The sequence below is a fragment of the Bufo gargarizans genome, chromosome 3 (assembly GCF_014858855.1).
Source record: "Bufo gargarizans isolate SCDJY-AF-19 chromosome 3, ASM1485885v1, whole genome shotgun sequence".
Lineage (NCBI taxonomy): Eukaryota > Metazoa > Chordata > Amphibia > Anura > Bufonidae > Bufo > Bufo gargarizans.
Window position 1 is genome coordinate 480318730 of NC_058082.1, and position 22010 is coordinate 480340739.

Sequence of the window (22010 nt, forward strand, 5' to 3'; positions counted from 1 at the left end):
AAAAATAAAGTAGACCCGTCCATACAAAAATGGACGAATACTACAGGTTTTTTTCGATGTGGAAAGTGTATGGGATGTAAAAATACTATGTTTCCAAAAAAAACTGTGGTAGTAAAATCTACAACAAATAATCATCAACATACAATTAAAGACTTTTTTACATGCAATACCAAAAGTGTTATTTATGTTATACAATGCCCTTGTAAGAGACAATACGTGGGAAGAACGAAGAGACAATTAAAGGTCCGTATAGCAGAACATATCTCTAACATTAAAAAAGGTTATGTAAAACATACGTTGTCAAATCATTTTAAACTCAAACATAACCAAGATCCTAAGGGACTTGTTTTTTCGGCTCTTGAAAAAGTTGAAGCTGATTGGAGGGGTGGAGACCATATTAAAAAAATGTCAAGGATTGAATCACGATTCATCTTTGACTTTAATACATTACTGCCGGCAGGATTAAACGCCGAAATTGAAATATATGGATTCCTATAGCCGTGTTTTAAGGAGGGGGGGGGGGGGTCCTTGACCGGGGAGAGACCCGTGAGTATTCTTGATCTCCGGGCCTTCCCCCGGTGATGGACTTTCCTCCTCATTTTCTTCATTTTGTCCATGGTCACATATACAGTTATTATATATATTTTTATGCAATTTTATGAATTTTTATGCATATAGCAATTATTTTATATGTTTAGGATAATATTTTTTGTTTTATTATATATTGAAAAGTCAATATAAACTTTGGAAAGTTTAATACCGAAATTACATTGAATTTGAATAAAAACGCAACGAAACCGCCACACAGAATTAATAAAAACGCAATGAAACCGCAACATAAAAAATTATAATATTTATTGTATAAATATTATGTGGTATTCAGTAATAATTAATACCTCCTCTCCATTAGTATAAACGAACAGTAAGAAATGAAATAGAATAGCTGATGCTGAACTATTAAAGTAGAGCATATTCTGTGTTGCGGTTTGTATAAATATATGCGAATGTTTTTAAATAGATATCATATATTGTAGTTTGATAGTGATATACATACATAGCGATACACACACAGTATATATTTAATTCACTTTTAGTACTTTTATATTGAACTATGTAAACGATATATCTGCCCTTTCTGATTTGAGAAAGACTGCACGTCACTTCCGATTTCAAGTTAATTAATTTAATCCGCACCTGTTTTAAGGATATAAAAGCTAGTCATTCCCATGGATAGGTTAGCCACTGAAGAAGGAGTCTGAGTTAACTCCGAAACGCGTTTGGTAACTATCCTATGGAACAGAACATAATACCGGAGGACTGGAAGCGCTAAAAGAAAAGTAAAGACGCAAGGGATCGGTGTGAAATTGGCGTACTGGGAGAGCCGAATTTGTGGTCTATTCTTGGAAAAAGATCAGCTTAAATACCTATCGGCTAATCTCCGAGACAGCACGTCCATATAAGAAACACTGAAGATCCCGAATCTACTTTGCTGTAACCTGCATCATTACTGCTGATCACACGTGGGACGCCACCTGTGAAGCAGCAAGCCGACTCTATTTTCACCACAAACTGTGAGTACAACAGCTTTAGCAGGCAGCAATAGTGTAGCGCTCACGCAAGCGCAGCGACTATTGAGTCGCAATATCTGTTACTAAAGAAAAGACTTTATCCAAACAGCGGACTTACTTCCAACTTCATTTATTTATTGGGACACTGATTGGGTTAAATAACCCACCTGGAAAGATAACATTCACTATTTAAATTGACTTTAGGGCAACATCAGCAAGATTATTGATTTATTGATTTATTGATTTATATGCTTGTTTTATTCTTATTTTATTGTATTTTACAGTTTTTAATTTTTATGTGTGCTATTTAACAGTGTATGTCACCTAATAATAAAATATTGTAATTATCCTTGTGATTCCGAATATTGGTGTGCCCTACCATTCTCTCTTCTGATCCTGCCACTTTTTACTTAGAGGATTGGGTGAATCCTCTTGGTAGGTGCACCCACTTCCACTCTTGATTATACAGGTGAGCCCTCTCTGAATATTCATATTTGTGTAGATATATTTGCATTTTAAGTTATTAAGAAATACAAGTTACATTTTAATAACATTTTGGTTGGTCCTAAGCGGGAGTTTTTTTGGCGTTTTGGCCTTAGTATATCTATATTAATTTCCCTAAGACCTTCCAAGTGGATAACAATATACATCTTAATGTTGTGTGCTGGATACACTGGTGATTATCTGCTTCCAGTGACTTCATTATTGCAGCATAGATGAGACATGACAGCATAGAAAACACAATATTAATAAGACTTCTGTTACTTCTCCTTAACATCTCCTTCCAGTTGCTGTAGGTTTGGGCAGCTTCTTCCTTCTATGTACCACTGATAGCTGTAAAGAGGTGAGTTTATGTCTCTATTTGCCATCTTAAGTAACCACATATGTCCTATGTAATAGTGATATAGAAACTCTTGGTGGATATGTGATCCTCCCACCCAACTCCATACCAGAACCACTGGTGAGTACTGCTGGGCACTAATATCTTCTATTCCATCCCTCTCTCTTCTGCAGATCTTCTCTATAACAGGCCTGGTGGGTGAGTGGACGGGATTCTTTGGCTTGACAGTTTACCCTGTCATGAATTATACAGATTTCCAGGTGAGTAGATTATACATGAAGGTCTCATGCACCCAGTAAGCTGTTTAATGATAATATATTGAAGAAAGCCATTTCATGATAAATTTCCCTTTTCTTTTATTCTCAGTGTTTGTCATTAGAGTTGTCCCGAGAAGGCATCTCCATCGTTCTGAGGAAAAAGACCCAGGACCCTGAAAACCCCCAATAAAATCTAAGGTTAAGAACCAGGGGCGGAGTGCCAGGAAGACAACTATAACCATCTGGACATTGCTGGATTTAATACCGAACATGGCATTTACCGGACTTTCCGCAGTTAGATATATATTTTATCTGCTGCATCAAGAGACAGATTCCAGGCTTGGTCTCTGTTCTCACCACTGGACATGGCAATTACCGGATTTTCCGCAGTTAGATATATATTTTATCTGCTGCATCAAGAGACAGATTCCAGGCTTGGTCTCTGTTCTCACCACTGGACATGGCAATTACCGGACTTTCCACAGTCAGATGTATATTTAATCTGCTGCATCAAGAGACAGATTCCGGGCTCGGTCTCTGTTCTCAATTCTGGACATGGCATTTACCTGATTGTCCAGAGCTACTTCACATAAAATGTTGACTTTTTACCCCTTTGCCCAGGGGAGGGGCAGTCCTTCAGCCATGGCTCCCTAGAGGTTTCCTCCACTGGGGGTTTTTCCTCTCCTGAGTGTTGAAGGACGACTCTTTGTGAGTTAGGGGTTTTCCATCAACAGGGCCATTTTAAAATCTCTGCCCTTTTAATAAATAAAAGTCACCAGATGAGGTAGCAAACAATGTGTCCGTGTTTCTTTATCACTCATTGTAGGCAACTTATTATAACTATTATTAGATAATAGAGGATGGGAAACTTCTTGGTGGTGACCAGACCAATCTCTGGAAGTGACATGAAGAGCGTGGTAATGGCAAGGATAGATTTTTCTATATAAGTAAACAGCATGTAAGCAGTGGTTGTCATTTTATGGGCATTATAAAGAGATATCAAAAATACCCAGATTTTACACTTCTGATCTGTCAGAAGAACTGAAAAATGAGGCCTCTATCACACGGTCAGTATTTTGCATCAGGATTTGCTCATGATTTGGAAGCTAAAAGCAGGAGTGGATACAAAACACAGAAGACATGCAAATATTCCAATCACAAGTCATCTCTGTTTTGGACCCACTCCTGTTTTCTTTTGGCCTTAGCAATACTGATTAATTACTGACCAAATGCTGGAAAAATAAACAGTGACGTCAACATAAACTTAATGCTGACACCCTCTCCACTCTGTCATGGGGGCCATACTTCTATCAGCGTGTAACAGAACTGGTTCTCTAGCAATCTATATGGAATCAGCAGACGGTGTAAAAAGATAGGGCTCTTTCACCCTATCGTAGAATCTTGGGCCACTGTAGGTTAAGTCCTTAACATGTAAGGCTGATTCTAAATGTGAACTAATTCTAAGAGTGACGCCTGTCAACTGCCTGTCATACGAATGCACAATAATTGTTTCACAACCACAGCAGACTAGCTATGAATGTTTCTGCAATGCACAGTGATGTACACCCATATACACGCACCCTGCAAATAGCTGATTTTTAACACGCTTTATGACTAATTAATTCAAATTGAATTTGTTGGAAAAATTCGGCGAAGCATCCGAATCAAATTTTTTAAAACTTCACTCATCTCTAGTAAAACCATATACATGGATAATTTAATATGACCTATTCTAAGGGAGCATTCACACGACCGTATCCATTTCGCAGACCTCAAATTGTAGATCCGCAAAACATGAATACCAGCCTTGTGCATTCCGCATTTGTGGATCAGCGCGTCTTGCCCTTTGTTAGAAATGCTTATTCCTGTCTGCCAAACGGATAAGAATAGGACATGCTCTATTTTTATTTTTTTGCAGGGCCCACTGCAATGAATGGGTCCCCATCTGATCCGCAAAAAATGTTGATCGGATGTGGACCAAAAATACGGTCGTGTGAATGCTCTTTCAGTGTTTCAATGGAGCCTCATGGTTACTAGTGATGAGCGGGAGGTGCCATATTCGATTTCGCGATATTTCGCGAATATTCGAATGAATATTCGTGTTATATTCGTCGAATATTCGTAATTATTTTAATTATCGCGAATAATATACGAATATTTTTTCGCGTATTGCGATTATTTATCTTGATAGTATAAGGCAACGTTCCTATGCTAATTGACTATGGCTAGGCTAATATGTGTATTTTACGAAATTTCGTGATTTGCTCTAACTTCGTCTCTTAGAATATTACGAATATTCTAAAAGACGAAGTTAGAGCAATATTACGAAATTTCGTAAAATACACATATAGATTGTAATTTAGCTAATATAGTGCTATAATCCCTTTTTTTGCCTCTAATTTTTTTTTGCCTCTTCTGAACTTAAGTTTTGTAAAATATGTACACTATTAAAAAATATTACTATAGCAGTATATTAGCTTAAATACAATCTGTGTGTATTTACGAAATTTCGTAATATTGCTCTAACTTAGTCTTTTAGAATATTCGTAATATTCTAAAAGACGAAGTTAGAGCAATATTAAGAACATTTGCAAAAGCCGAAATTGCGATGCGAGTAATATAATACGAAATAATCGCATGAAGATTTCAACTTAGCACTGCTATATTCCATATTCTAGCCTAGTATGGAATATAGCTGTGCTAAGTTAGCACTGCTATATTCCATATTCTAGCCTAATATGGAATATAGCTGTGCTTGTATAAGGCAACGGTATTTTACGAAATAACGAAATTTCGTAATATTGCTCTAACTTCGTATTTTACGAATATTCTAAAAGACGAAGTTATAGCAATATTAAGAATATAAGTGCAAAGTTTAAATCGCAATTCGATTATTATAACTTAAATTAATCGAATTGCGATTTCAACTTGGACCTGTTTTTCTATGGTTGGCTTCAATGGCTTGGTAGAATTAGCGAATATGACGAATGTATTCGTCATATTCCACAAAACGAATATACGAATGTATTCGTCATATTCCACAAAACGAAGATATTCTCCATCTTCGTTTTAGCTACCTATTCACATCAACTTCGCGAATTCTAGCAATCATATGGGAAAGTTTACTATAGAGAGAGACAGCTAAGTTTAATTCGATATGCGATTATATTACTTTGCCTTTTTTTTAATAGAATAATTATAATACTGATTATTATAATTATTCTATTTATAAAAAAAAGCTAATATAAATACGAATATTTTTAATATGGATACGATTTTTTTGTCATGAAATTTATTTTATTTTTCGAGTCTAGCGAAACATTCGTAAATACGAATATTTTTAATATGGATACGATTTTTTTGTCATGATTTTTTTTTTTATATGCTAAAAATAGATAATACAGATTTGTGCACTGCACTAAGTATTCTTGTTACTTTACAGCACTATGTTTGTAGCCTGTATGTATGGACAACAGATACATTTATATCACATGCACAGCACATAGCACGTCCATTTTCCTGTCACTCAATATATACCACACACTATATACGGTACCATACACTATATACCATACACACACACAATATATATATAGATTATATTTAATGTACATGAGCTTTCTTTGTTTCACCGTATTTGCTGTTTCATTTAGCGTTACCCAGGGTGCACCACGGTGATGCAAACCAGCTGTAAACCCAATACCGTACCGTCACTTGACTAGACAAGTACATCGCAGCTTAGCCGGTCAATATCCGATTGCTCCCTCAGACCCCACACACATAGAATCGCAATACAATCCGATCTAATAACGGTAACATTCAATCTAATATTTCCCCTTTAAATACATAACTACTTTTTGCAGGTTTGTTGAGGACATATGTTTTAAAATTTTGAATGTAAAAAATTGGAATTCTATGCTTGCATCTTTATATTGCAGCGTTTGTTGGTGAGGGGATACGCCCTAACCAAGAAGAGGGTGGAGAAGCGGGCCATTCTAACGTCTATCCGTGCGGAGTTGTTTATGAAGTTTTCTTTGTGGCATAAATATGTGGAACTGCAAAAGAAGTGGTGCGATCTGAAGAGGTTTAGGCCCAAACTTGTAAAGGAGATGAGCGAACGATTATGTCCAGGTACAATATTTACATGACTTTTGTATCTCTCTTTACAACACTATGTAATGTATATATTCAGTTATGCTGCTCTGTACAGATGTAGTTGGGATAAAACACAACCTCTTAACTCATTGCGTTATCTAGAAACAAAAGCCATTGTTAAAAAATAGTGTAACGCATTTAATTGCATTTTGTTTAAATAACACGTCTCCTAAAGGATCTGTGTTAAATCTACTACATCCGTATTTCATCCCTTTAAAAATTATTACTTAATACCTGGTGTGACACGTACAAAATAATCCGCTTACATCATACATCTCTTACTCGCTGAGATTGTATATATATATATATATATATATATAGTTATACACACAGCGCGGTACAGATGTATCATGTCACCAGATGATTTCATACGTTTCACAGACTGATTACAGGTTACATCCCCTCCCCTCAGTCTGCAAAGTAATTTAATAATCAACAATCCATTTGAGACATCCATTGTAGCCCAACCAGACGAATGCTAAGTGGTTGTAGATGAATGCTAAGTGGTTGTAGCAGACTGTGTTTCAACTACAATGGATGTTTCATATGTACTGTCGAAATGGATTTACAATGTTAGTTTTAATTACCTAATTAGTATGTAACCTACATACTAATTAGGTATATAAACCTAACATTGTAAATCCATTTCAACAGTACATATGAAACATCCATTGTAGTTGAAACGCAGTCTCCTACAACCACTAATGAAATGCAAGTTTAAGGGAGATGTTTATCTTTTAGTTCTAAAATGATGATTTTATGTGAAAGACTGATTTTTAACACTGAATATACCAACGATAAATTCTGCTTAAATAGCATATTAAAATCGATTTTCTCTCTCTGCCTTTCTGCAAGCGACTTTAGCCCTCCGTCTAATAATCAATTGACCATGAATACTAAATCAACAGGGAGTGAGGGAGGGCGTGCTGGCAGCAGATCTTCAAAATGCGGCTTGTCAGACAGTGTAACGCCAGCAGACACAAATATTATATACCCACCATAACAACATCCAGTAACACCTTATCTAATTTCCGAACATTTGCATGTTTTGAATAAAAGTCAACCCAGCCGCAATACCGTAAAGGACACCTTCCTAATGAATACTGTGTTACCTCATCCTACCTTGTAAATTTGGCTAGTTTAACACATCTGGAACACTGGTTTTAAAATGTTAGATAAAGCCAAAAAGGGTCAAATACACTTTGTGGTTTATCTTAATCCCATGCAGATCCCTCCATACAGTATATGAATTTCTGGATCTTTAACTTTATTATGATTTATGATTTCATTGTTAAAATTTGTAATATTCTGTGATTACAGGTGTTCCTGTTCCTACTATAAAGAGGAGGGGACCACGAAAAAAACTGAAAAATAAACCGCTAAATGTGGTGGTGATGGAGGTCTCAACAACAGATGAGGAGGATTCACAAGAGCAGGCAGGACCCTCAGAGGATGTAGCAGCCCCTCCACCACCTGATGGCAATATGATGGCTCCTATGAAAGCTCATGAGCCAGGACCCTCCCATGAGCTTCAGGATGAGGTGACTGACACACCTGATGTGGGAGAAGAGGTGGAGGTGGAAGACGCTGGACCCTCCCAGCCACCACAAGAACCCCCACCACTCCACATGATGTGAATCAGGAGGATGTTGTAACCAACCCCCGCCAAGAAGGTAAATATGTGCACATAGCAATATAATTCTATATCGATACCACTGTAATCTGAATTGCAAGTAATATAATTATATTTTCTAATCCTAACAGTACTGCTGTTTTTGAAAATAAAAAATGGAACTTATTCAGCGGGAACAGAATGTCGGCATGCACCAAATGCAGAAGCTGATGTCCAAGTTTAAGAAACAGCACCTTAAACAAAGGAGGGATATGTTGATGATTTATAACAAAGTTAAAAAGTTGACATAGAGGCATGTTTGTTATTTTGATAATAAATATTTATTTGGTTCTGTTCTAATGTCTGACTGCATTCTTTCATATAGTTCTGTGTTAGCATAATTTCTGTCTGTCCTGATCATATTTAGTTTAGTGTAGACCGTACCCTCCACTGTTACATGAACCTGCTGCTGCTGTCTGTCCTGATCTGTATGACTTGGCACTAGGACTCAAGGGGCCTTCCTGCAACCTTATAACTTTAAATATATATATGGAAAAGGATGTATGTGTGTGTGTTCCGCAAAAAATCCAAAACCCAACAATCAAATTCAATGAAACTTTGTATACACATCCCTTGCTACCTGGAAATAAATCTTGTCGGGGTCTCAGCTCTCTAGGACTTACCGTTCCCGAGATATGCCCAAAATATTACATGCATTAGCCAATACAAGCCTGCCAGCCTTTCACTTAAATACGAACTGGCAACTGACGGGCACTGTGGAGTTCACAGTTAAAGTGCAAGTCACCGTGAAACACTGTTAAATGCCGAGGCGTTGCTAGAGTCTGAAGAGATCTGGGGCACGAGCCCACGTGAAGCCACGCCCCCACCCCATGAAGCCATGCCCTCATCACCACCGGGGGGGGGGGTGCATCACAGTAGTTATTAACCCCTTTCAGCAGTCACCCTTCAGTGAATGGGGGACTTGCTGAATGGGGTTAATAACTACAGTGAAGGTCTTAGCCGTCTTGGCAACCCCACAGATCATCCTTAACTCATCCTTAACAGTGCCATCCACAGATCCCCCCCATAAGTGTAATCCACAGATCCCCCCATAAGTGGCATCCACATATCCCCCCCATAAGTGGCATCCACATATCCCCCCCATAAGTGGCATCCACATATCCCCCCCCCTAAGTGGTATCCACATATCCCCCCCCTAAGTGGCATCCACATATCCCCCCCATAAGTGGCATCCACAGATCCCCCCCATAAGTGGCATCCACAGATCCCCCCCATAAGTGGCATCCACAGATCCCCCCCATAAGTGGCATCCACATATCCCCCCCATAAGTGCCATCCACATATCCCCCCCATAAGTGCCATCACATATCCCCCCCCTATAAGTGCCATCCACAGATCCTCCCATAAGTGCCATCCACAGATCCCCGCCCAGCGCCGCCTCCTAGCTATTTTATTCACGTCACTAGCCTCTGTGTAATCTCGCACAGGCACACTGGCAGAGGCATCGTTGAACGAGGTGCGCTGGAAGACGGCGCATTCACACTTCGCTCGACGATGCCTCTGCCAGTGCGCCTGTGCGAGATTACACAGAGGCAATTGAAGTGAATAAATTAGCTAGGAGGCGGCTCCGCGGGCTCCTGCCGGCCCTGCATTCGGGGCACTGGTCAAAACACCCAGGGCTCCAGCCCCGAATGTTTTGACCTAACTGTTATTTAATAAAAATTAGCAATAAATAAATACCATAGCAACGCCGGTCAACAGCTAGTTTATGTATAAAATAACAATATCAAACACACTAAACCAAACGTTTAAACGTAATAAAATATTTATTACCAAAAACAAATTATATAATATAAAAAAAGGCCTAAGGCAAATTTCTGAGTTCCTTCTGGATGTCTTGCAATTCCTTATTACGGAGTTTTCTATGCTCCTCCAGCTTCCTCAATTGAATATTCATCTGACGCTGATGCTTCTTCAACCGGGCTTGAAGTTTGCATATTTTTGTATTTGTTTCTTTTATAGCCAGCAGTTCATTGGCTTCTGCCTTTTGATGCTCCTGGAGCCTTCTTTTCAGTTTACAAATAACTGTTAGGGAAAAAAAAAAAAAAAATTACAAAGACTTTCAATTATGATGAAAGGCCAGGCTCGGATTGGCCCACAGGGGTACAGGGGAATCCCCCTGGTGGGCCCCTGAGCAAAGTGGGCCCCTAGTCTCCCACCCCCCTGCACAAGTGGCACATAACACATTAGATTTAGTACACTACATACATATATTCAATTTACAACACCTCAACCTGCCTATGTTCATATAAAAAACATGTTAGATTATTTATTATATTTGAATGTATCCGTACGGTGGGCCCCCAAAATAAATTTTCCTGGTGGGCCCTAGATACCCCAGTCTGACACTGGCAGTTGTGGTTTGTGTGGAGTTTATGTTACAGTACTGTCCATTTACAGAACCCAAAAATTTTTATTAGTTTTTTGAAAATTATATAGTTTGTTTTAGTTGTGTTTTTTTTAATATAATTCTTTTATTATCAAACATACAAAAAAAAATAAAAACATACGTCACAGTGAGGAAGCCGGCATCAGGAGAGCGGCCTTCAGTCACTGCGCCTGCGCCGAAGACAGAAGTGAACGGCGCAGGCGCGTGATTTCGGCAGTGATGCGGCGGACCGTGCCTTCAATCAAGAGGAGCTGACATACGCCCACATAGCCCCTAGAGGCTCATTAGCATATAATAAAAACGGCTGCAGGGACTAACGTTCGAAACATACTGTTATGCAGTGCTGACATTAGCGCATCGCTAATGTCAGTCAGCTACATAACAGTATTTCTGTTAGTAGAAACCCTTTAAAGACAATAATACGTACTCAGCCCCTTATCTGTAAGATAATAATGTACTTATGATGGTCTTTGATATGTTTTTTTATTATATTTGAAATGCCTATTCATTCCGCCATGTATTCCTTCTCATAGTATATATGACAGATGAAGGGACTGGTCAGTTCTCGGAAGCTTGCCGCCATGTGATATAGTAATTCATTTTTTTTGTCCAATAAAAAATATCAATCCACCCTAAATCTTATTTTGTATTTCTTAATGACAGCACTGAATTACTTTGTAATAATTATGTAATGTTTAATGTGAATTAGTTGGATATTATATGGTTTTTATGTAGATTACAGAGTGATTTGTGTTTGTAATTTTTCTGTCTATCTCTCTACTTTATTTTGAAAAAATTTTGGTCCCTTTTTCTTGTAAACATTGTATTGATATTTAATTAGCTAGCTTTTGCACAAATTTACCTTCCTGATGAGGGGTGTAAACCGGCTCCGCCTCCTCTTCTGCCTCCTCTTCTGCCGGTGGTGGTGGAGAGGACTCCCCTGGTTGAGGTGGTTCCTCTGACTCCAAGGAGATTTGGGAGGGTCCAGGCTGCTCCTCCTCTGCCTGGTTCTCCAATTCTTCCTCCTCATCAGATGTCACCACCATCTCCTGTGATTTTCGTTTTTTTACGGTTGGAACAGGATCCCCTGTAATCACAGAATGTTAAGAATTCAGACAAACAATAAAACATAACAAAGCTAAATATATTTAAAAAAATCATATACGGAGGGATCTGCATGGGATTCTGATTATCCACACTGTGGATTTGCCTCATTTTGGAGTTATATAACATGCCCAAACCAGTGTTACAGATGGCTAAAACTGGCCTAAGTTGAAAGGTAGGATGACGTAACAGGGCTTAATGGATGGTGTTATGTTGGGTATATTATATTTTTTGGCTGTCAGCGTTAGTTATACTGTCTGGCCAGCCGCATTTTCAATATCCGCCTTCACTCCCTGTTGATTCACACGGTCACTTTATTAGTAAAAGGAGGGGTAAAGTCGCTTGCCGATAGGTGCCAAGCGTACTTGATTTTTAGATGGTATTTAGGAAGAGTTTATCGCTGGTCTATTCAGTGGTAGAGGGATTCTTTCACGTAAAATTATGATGTTACACCAGTAACATCATGATTTTCCTAACTTTCCCCTTATTAAAATTGTAACTTTAATATTGCTGTCCATCAACTGTATTCTTCGAAAAATGCTTTTATTTTAGTGTTAATTAGCTTGTATAGGTGCCCAGAGGCGGCATTGATGCGTGTGCTGCTGCCCATGCCCCTCGGCGCTTTTCAAAGCAAACCACTTCCCTTTCACCCCTCTGGGCTGCCCTAGGTTCTTCAGTTTCCATCATCTCTTCAACCCTAAATCCTGCTCCTGCGCTGTTTAACATAATCCTTGCGCTTGAACAATACATTACCCTAATTAGTCTACTTTTTTAAATTTTGGTTTAATTTAACACAATAAAAGCATTTTTGAACCCAAAAAATCATGTTTTAATCTGAGAGCCAGCCGTATTTTATTAAAATTTTTTGCCATTTGATAGTGGGTAATTTTTTGCGTGATGGGGGGCATACCATGGGCGTAGCTATAGGGGATGCAGAGGTAGCAGTCACTACTGGGCACAGGAGCCTGAGGGGGCAAAATGACCCTTGTGGTGCATACAAAGACATTATATTGTATTATATTATAGAAAGTGCATGCTGGTCAAGTTAAACCTCTGGCTGGAGGGAAGGGGTTAGGTCAAGAATTTGGCATGGGGATGGGGGGAGGAGGTGCTGTTTTAATTTTTGCCTGAGGCAGCATAAAGGCTATGAGCTTCCCTGTCCCTGACCACTAAGCACTGAGGGAAGGGGGCCCAAGCTTAACTCTTGCAACAGGTGTCATGAACCTTTAGCTATGCCCCTGGGGCATACGCCTTTTTGATTGCTTAGGGCTGTTTCACACGAGCGGATGCCGTGCGTGACATCCGCTCCGTGTATGACAGCCAAGACGCGATGCAGACTGCAGAGGCACGGAGCATTAACATGACTGATAATGCTCCGTGCCTCTCTGTGACAACTTTATCTCACTGTGATTTCGTAGTAAAGAGGTCACAGAGAGGCACGGAGCATTATCAGTCGTGTTAATGCTCCGTGCTTCTGCAGTCTGCATCGCGTCTTGGCTGTCATACACGGAGCGGATGTCACGCACGGCATCCGCTTGTGTGAAACAGCCCTTAGTGTTACACTTTTAGTGATGGCAATTCTGTCATGTGATATCTTTATTGTGCCGGTTGCAAAAATAAATCTTTAAAAGTTTTATTTACAATTTATTTTGGGTCCCACTCTGGGACTTTAACTTTTGGGGTCTGAACCCCTTTACAATGCATTCAAATACTTCTGTATTGGAATGCATTGGCTATAGGAGTAATACAGTTGTATTACTAAGGCCGAATGCCCACAGCCGTGTTCCGCGGCCGAGAGCGGTCCGTGGTTTCCTGGCCGGGATTCCTGCTGACAGCAGGAGTGCACAGCGTCATTGGTTGCTATGACACCGTGCGCTTCATGCAGCCGCTGCTGTACAGTAATACACTTGGATGATCTTAACGAGTGTATTACTGTACAGCAGCAGCGGCATGAAGCGCACGGCGTCATAGCAGCATCACTGAATATATACATAAGAAAGTGTTGTAGAGGAAGATAAAGTTATGTAAGCAGCACTGTACCTGGGCATATTTCCGCACTTTCTTTATGGATGCGATCCATATGGTGGCTCTTTAAATCACACCATTTTTTTTGAATAGATGCCTTTGTGGGCCTCCGATGAAATTTTTCTTCCATCTCCTCTATCAGCTCCGTGATAATGGCGTCCTTCGTCGCATGTTTCCTGGTGCGATGGTAGCCCTTTTCCAACATGTGCTGAAGAATAAAGATGCAAGCATTTAATCCCAAATATTTGAAATACAATTTTTCAGCAAAAGGGTCCTCAACAAAACAGCAAATAGTAGATACGTATTTAAAGAAGAAATATTATATTTAATGTTACAGTGATAATTTAAGATCAGATTCTATTGAGATTATATGTGTGTGGGGTCTGAGCTATCAGATATTGCCCAGCTGAGCTGCGCGGTACCTGTCTAGTGAAGTGACGGTACGGTATGGGGTGCACAGCAGATGCACCTCCCTGTGATGCACCCTGGGTAACTCTAAATGAACCAGCAAATACTTACAGTGAAACAAAAAAAGCTCAGGGACAGAAAAAAAAATATAATATATATATATATATATATATATATATATTTTGTGTGTGTATGGTATGGTATATAGTGTGCGGTATTTAGTGTGTGGTATTTTGTGGCAGGAAAATGGATGGGCTATGGGCATCTGAGCAGTGTCGGACTGGGGTACTTAGGATCCACCAGTAAAAAATTTTTTTGGGGCCCCGTCGTACGGATACATTTAAGTATAATAAATAATCTATCACGTTTTGAATATGAACATAGGTTGGTTGAGGTGCTGTACATTGAACCTATGTATATAGTGCAGTAATTCTACTGTGGTAATTACTTTCAAGCTTGCGTTTTTCTTTTCCGGCGCTGAGTTCCGTCATAGGGGCTCTATACCAGAAAAGAACTGATCAGTTATATCCCCCTGCATTCTGAATGGAGAGTAATCCGTTCAGGATGAATCAGGACGTCTTCAGTTCAGTCTTTTTGACTGATCAGGCAAAAGATAAAACTGCAGCATGCTACGGTTTTCTCTCCGGCAAAAAAAACTGTAGACTTGCCTGAATGCCGGATCCGGCATTTTTCCCATAAAAAAGTATTAGTGCCGGATCCGTCGTTACAGCATGCTGCGCAGATCGGTAAAAATGTGAAAAAATGTACAAGAGGGATCCGTCGGTCCGCATGACAAGCGGAGAGACGGATCCGTCCTTGCAATGCATTTGTGAGACGAATCCGCATCAGGATCCGTCTCACAAATGCTTTCAGTCAGTGGCAGATCGGCGGATCCGGCGTGCAGTTCCGATCCGTCTCACAAGTGCCGTGATGTCACAAATATTACTTAGTGCACCAATCAGTAATATCTACTCTTTAGTGGGAGGTGGGGAAGAATACAGTCATGTGAAAAAATTAGGACACCCTTTGAAAGCATGTGGTTTTTTGTAACATTTTTAATAAAAGGTTATTTCATCTCCGTTTCAACAATACAGATAGATTAAAGTAATCCAACTAAACAAAGAAAACTGAAGAAAAGTCTTTTCAAGATCTTCTGTAAATGTCATTCTACAAAAATGCCTATTCTAACTGAGGAAAAAGATAGGACACCCTCACATGTATTCCCTCTTAAATTGGCTCAGATCTCACACAGGTATATCACACCAGGTGCACATAATTAGTAGATCGTTACTCTGCATGTTGAATGAGGCTTGCCCTATTTAAACCTCAGACATTTCGTTTGGTGTGCTCCTGACTGTTGAAGTGAGAGTGAGCACCATGGTGAGAGCAAAAGAGCTGTCAGAGGACTTCAGAAAAAAGATTGTAGCAGCCTATGAGTCTGGGAAGGGATTTAAAAAGATCTCAAAAGATTTTGAAATCAGCCATTCCACTGTCCGGAAGATAGTCTACAAGTGGAGGGCTTTCAAAACAACTGCCAACATGCCCAGGACTGGTCGCCCCAGCAAGTTCACCCCAAGAGCAGACCGCAAGATGCTAAAAGAGGTCTCCAAAAACCCTAAAGTGTCATCTCGAGAACTACAGCAGGCTCTGGCTACTGTTGATGTAGAAGTACATGCCTCTACAATCAGAAAGAGACTGTACAAGTTTAACTTGCATGGGAGGTGTGCAAGGAGGAAACCTTTGCTTTCCAAGAGAAACATCGAGGCCAGACTGACATTTGCCAGAGATAAAGTTGACAAAGACCAGGACTTCTGGAATAATGTTCTTTGGACAGATGAGTCCAAAATTGAATTATTTGGACACAACAGCAGAGGACATGTTTGGCGTAAACCAAACACAGCATTCCAAGAAAAGAACCTCATACCAACTGTGAAGCATGGAGGTGGAAGTGTCATGGTTTGGGGCTGCTTTGCTGCAGCAGGACCTGGTCAGCTCACCATCATAGAATCCACGATGAATTCTACTGTGTATCAGAAGGTGCTTGAAGAACATGTGAGACCATCAGTTAGAAAATTAAAGCTGAAGCGGAACTGGACCATGCAACATGACAATGACCCAAAACATACTAGTAAATCAACCAAAGATTGGCTGAAAAAGAAGAAATGGAGAGTCCTGGAATGGCAAAGTCAAAGTCCAGATTTGAATCCCATTGAGATGCTGTGGGGTGACTTGAAAAGGGCTGTACGTGCAAGAAACCCCTCAAACATCTCACAGCTGAAAAAGTTCTGCATTGAGGAGTGGGGTAAAATTTCCTCAGACCGATGTCGAAGACTGGTAGATGGCTACAAGAACCGTCTCACTGCAGTTATTTCAGCCAAAGGAGGTAACACTCGCTATTAGGGGCAAGGGTGTCCTATCTTTTTCCTCAGTTAGAATAGGCATTTTTGTAGAATGACATTTACAGAAGATCTTGAAAAGACTTTTCTTCAGTTTTCTTTGTTTAGTCGGATTACTTTAATCTCTCTGTATTGTTGAAACGGAGATGAAATAACCTTTTATTAAAAATGTTACAAAAAACCACATGCTTTCAAAGGGTGTCCTAATTTTTCCACATGACTGTAATTCGGAACAATAATGAAAATATTCGGATTTACAAATATTTTCAAACGCTCCACATACATATAAACTATTTGTCATACATGCAGTATGTAATAAAAAAAAATTACAATGCTGTGATACAATATTACTTACAGTCAGGAGGAATCCTTCCTCATCCTCTTTAAAGAATCTTTTCACCATCTTTCGCTAGCCGATAATATTTGCGGCACTATGTTCGATTCCGGCATAGAAAACGAAACCAAAAGTCACGTCACTGTAACTTCGTACGAAGTAACGCGATATTTTCATAACCATGATTTTCGGTTGATACGGATATTCGAATTTAAGATCGATTCCAGCCTGCTTCTTGCGCGAATAGGCTAGACACTGGGCAGGGAAGTACAGTTTTTCGAAAGATAGAATATACTGTCGGATCTGAGTTTCTCCTGCAACTCAGATCTGATGGTATATTCTAACCCACAGGCGTTCCCATGGTTACGGTGACGCTTGTCGGGGACTCCGGGGAGCAGTATGTTAGTGGAATATTATTCGTCTTTTCGAATATTCTTAATAATTGCTCTAACTTCTTTGAGAATATTACGAATATTCTAAAACTAAATTAGAGCAATATTCCGAATATTCTAAAACTATGTTAAATTAATAATATACGTAAAAAAAAAAAAAAAAAAAAAGAATATTCGATTTCGCGAATATATAGCACTATATTCTAAATATTCTCGAAATCTCGAAATCACGATATTCGAGAAAAAAATTCGCGATTCGAATATTCGCGCTCAACACTAATGGTTACTTCTGCTGTTTGCAATATCTCTTTTGTTAAGCTTTACTTTTTGCATATTTTTGCTCTGTGAAAGCATATGTGCTTTATTCTTGGGTGTGACATCACAGTTCATATACTTTGTGCCGCATTTTTTGTATTGGCACACATAAGAGGATATTTTTGTACTGTAATGGGATTGAGCTACAAAAAGGCCATGTGACCAATGGATATGATATCAAAAGATGAGGACGTGGCTGAGATTCTGGAAGTAAGACTCACATATTGATGACTTTAAAGATATTTTTAATTTTGGTGCTGTATTTCTGTAGTGAGCTTGGTTCTGGCACTGTATTTGACTTATACGCTTAATTCTGGTGCTGCATTTATGTTGTGAACTTGGTTATGGTGTTATATTTGTGTTATAAGCTTTGTTCTAGTGCTGTATCTACATTCTGTGCTTAGTTTCAGCGTTGTAATTATGTAGTTCTAGCACTGCATTTGTGCAGGGCTGTGGAGTCAGTAGATCCGACTCCTCAGTTTTTGGTACTTCCGACTCCGACTCCTCTGTATTTAATATGCAAATGTATTTTATACATTCCTTGAAGGAAAGAAAGGCAACATACAGGTCATTACCACAGAACTACTGGCTAGGAAGCTGCTGCCTTCTCCTTTGTGTGCTGATCTTCTGCTGAAGATGGGGCAGTGGGAGGATCCAGGAAGGGGCATTTATTTTAAAATATGATTTCCCTAGTAGAATCCCATAGTCATGTTTAAAGGGAACCTGTCACCAGGATTTTGCGCATAGAGCTGGGGACATGGGCTGCTAGATGGCCGCTAGCACATCTGCAGTACCCAGGTCCCATAGCTCTCTGTGCCTTTATTGTGTTAAAAAACCGTTTTGATCGATATGCAAATGAACCTGATATGTGTCCTGTATCCGGAGAGGAGTCCAGCGGAAAGGAGCCCAGCACCGCCCCGCGTCCTCCTTGCTGGCTGATGTCACAGAGCTGGAGCGCCGAAATCTTGCGATGCGCGAGCTAGCGCATGCGTAGTTCGTTCCCTGTGCTGGGCTCCTTTCCGCTGGACTCATCTCCGGATACAGGACACATATCAGGTTCATTTGCATATCGATCAAAACATTTTTTAAATAAATAAATAAAGGCACAGAGAGCTATGGGGACTGGGTATTGCAGATATGCTAGCGGCCATCTAGCAGCCCATGTCCCCAGCTCTATGCGCAAAATCCTGGTGACAGGTTCCCTTTAAACATGACTATGGGATTCTACTAGGGAAATCATATTTTAAAATAAATGCCCCTTGAACTATTGACTATCCATTCCCTTCACTTATACAAGTGTCTAGTCCTGCAAAAAACATATTTACTTAATCAGTTATCAGCGAGAGGCTCGGTTAACGCAACGTTCCCTGCAACAGCAGAACACAACACAATGGAAAGTATAAGTATTGCCGCTCCTTAACTGTGCGTTGCGTGCCATATAGTGGAGCATATGAAAAGCATGCTTCTTCATGGTCACTTAACGTGTTCGTTTTACGGTAACATGACGCACTGCATGCATTGGCCCTTATTCTTACAGTGCGTCTTATGGGGCGAATGCTGCAACTGTCCGGTGAATAGGCTGAGAGGGAGGAGGGGCTGGGGGCCGGCGTCTGTTTCTGTAATGGCCGGTGTCTGTTTCTGTAATGGCAGCGGGGCCCGGTGCAGTCACTGTATTCTACTACACTGTAGTATACGGTAATCATATCTAAATTGTGGGTATTGTTAAAGTATTCCAATCATTTTAAATCTAGCGCTGTACTACTTACTACTTGGCAGTCAGGAGGCCAGGTGGGCGCTCGTAGCGTAGCTCACTACGTCACGCGCCTGCTCCGCCCACTTTATGAATGAAGCAGGCAACGGGCCCCACTGCAATTACAGAAACAGATGCCGGCCCCCATTCACTACACAGGGACACTGTTATGGGGGGGGGAGGGGATCCGTGGATGACACAAAAGATGCTATATATGTGTCATCCACAGATGCCCCCACAATGATCCCCCATAACAGTACCATCCACAGACCACGATTAGTTCAAAACCCACCAAAAGCACACCTTTTAGTACAAAATATTTTTCCTTATTTTCCTCCTCAAAAACCTAGGTGCGTCTTATAGGGCGAAAAATACGGTAATTAATTATAACTTTTTGTGAATTGGGACATTTAAACTTGCTTTTTTTTTTTTATTCCAATTTAAATCTAGTAGGAGTCAGAGTCAGTTCATTTTTTGCCGACTCCGGTACCCAAAATTGCCTCCAACTCCTCGACTCCGACTCCACAGCCCTGCATTTGTGTGCTAAATATGCATCTGATACTATCTATCCACATCTGCGTTGTCAGGTCCTCTGTCACAGATTCTGTCAAAAAGACCAGACAAAAAAGTCTTGCATGCTGGATTTTTTTTGTGTCTGGTGAAGAAGCAGCATCCTGAGCGGACCCCGTTATAGTTAATGGCGCCTGCCAAATATCTCTAACTTATTAGTTCAGCATTTGATATTATGATGCAATTTTGTACTTTATTTGGTTTGCAGTGAGCTGTTGCATTCCTTGTTTTGTTTAACAGTTAATGGCGCCTGCTCCGTTCTTTTACTTTAAGATTTGTGCTCAATTTAGCACTTCCATTATATTTGTTCTTCTGCGCCTGAGAAAGCAGAAGACCAGAGTGTGATAACGCGCTTGTGAACCCAACCTAACAGCAATAGTGCTGTGCCCTCTGTATAGCTTTCACCCTTCTCTCAGTTATAAAGTTTAGTGAGTGTTTGTGAGTAGGTATGTATAGAGAAGAGGTGGCAACTTTCCTGAAACATACAGGTGGCTCCCAAAAAGGGAAGACCTTTCTGAATTCCTAGAGGGGTTGGTAAATCCCCACACAGGGAATGAAGGACACATCATGAAAGGGGTGGGGGCATACATGGAAGGTGGTGGCATCTTAGGAAAAGGAGTATGTCCACAATTTTTAAAACTTTCAGGGTGCAACCACGTATTTGTAGCAGCTCCCGTCCCAGCCACCTCATATCTGCACTTCATGGTTGTGTAGGTTGTTGGATATTGCTCAGCATCCTAGTCTTCTATCTAGACCACACCAAGGCCTACAGCTGCATATACCCTGCGCAAAGTGTGAACACAGCCTTAGCACAGCAAGGTTAAAGAAACTATCTGTATTGGAATCTGTGAAACAATGGTTGTTCTTATACCTGCAGTTACAGTTTGGTATGGACACAGTTTCCTTATAAAATTAGCTGATCGCCGCTGGTCTGGCTTCTCTCACCTCAGGCAGGGGCAGCTGTGGCCAAGCAACATTACAGGCTAGTTTTTTTTATTCAAATCAATGCCTGTTCATATGGGCCGACCAGGAAAGGAGTTCTATGAAGTAGTAGGACATATGGACTAGGGAATCGACAGATATTGATTTTTTTAAGGTCCGATACCGATAATTTGTGAACTTTTAGGCCGATAATTTATACCGATATTATGTGAATTTTCATTTAAAAAAAAAAAAAAAAAAAAAAGGATTCCTGCTGAAAATGAATGTTTATTGTTAATGTGTATTATATATTTTTTTGTAATAGAGCTCTATCAGGGTGAATAGGACTTCACACTGTCCCTGCTGCTCTGTGCTTTGTGCACACAGCAGCATGGAGCTTACTATGGCAGCCAGGGCTTCAGTAGCGTCCTGGCTGCCATGGTAACTGATCGGAGCCCCAGCATATTACACTTCTGGGACTCCAATCGGAGGAGGAGGGGATCCTGTGGCCACTGCCACCAATGATTAATACTGCGGGGGGGGGGGGGGGGGGGCGCACTGCGCCACCAATGTTGTTAGTTAATACGGGGGTGGGGGGGCCGCGGGCGCACTGCGCCACCAATGTTGTTAATACTGGGGTGGGGGGCCGCGGGCACACTGCGCCACCAATGTTGTTAGTTAATACGGGGGTGGGGGTGGGGGGGCCGCGGGCGCACTGCGCCACCAATGTTGTTAATACTGGGGTGGGGGGCCGCGGGCACACTGCGCCACCAATGAAAATAAATCTCATTCATATACAGGAGGCGGGAGCTGGCTGCAGAATCACATAGCCGGCTCCCGACCTCTATGAGTGGTAGCTGCGATCCGCGGCACCTGAGAGGTTAACTACCGT

The 22010-nt window shown here is 40.5% G+C and overlaps 2 long non-coding RNA genes across 2 annotated transcripts; one reads left to right on the plus strand and one right to left on the minus strand.

Moving 5' to 3' along the window:
• The first annotated feature begins 2356 nt into the window (after positions 1-2356).
• LOC122931909 lies at positions 2357-2890 on the plus strand. The gene is made up of 3 exons (XR_006388250.1): positions 2357-2412; positions 2583-2669; positions 2776-2890. It is a non-coding gene; the product is annotated as an uncharacterized LOC122931909 (long non-coding RNA).
• Positions 2891-14120: 11230 nt separating this feature from the next.
• LOC122933317 lies at positions 14121-17377 on the minus strand. The gene is made up of 2 exons (XR_006388416.1): positions 17192-17377; positions 14121-14240 (listed from the first exon to the last, which is right to left on the minus strand). It is a non-coding gene; the product is annotated as an uncharacterized LOC122933317 (long non-coding RNA).
• Positions 17378-22010: the final 4633 nt, after the last annotated feature.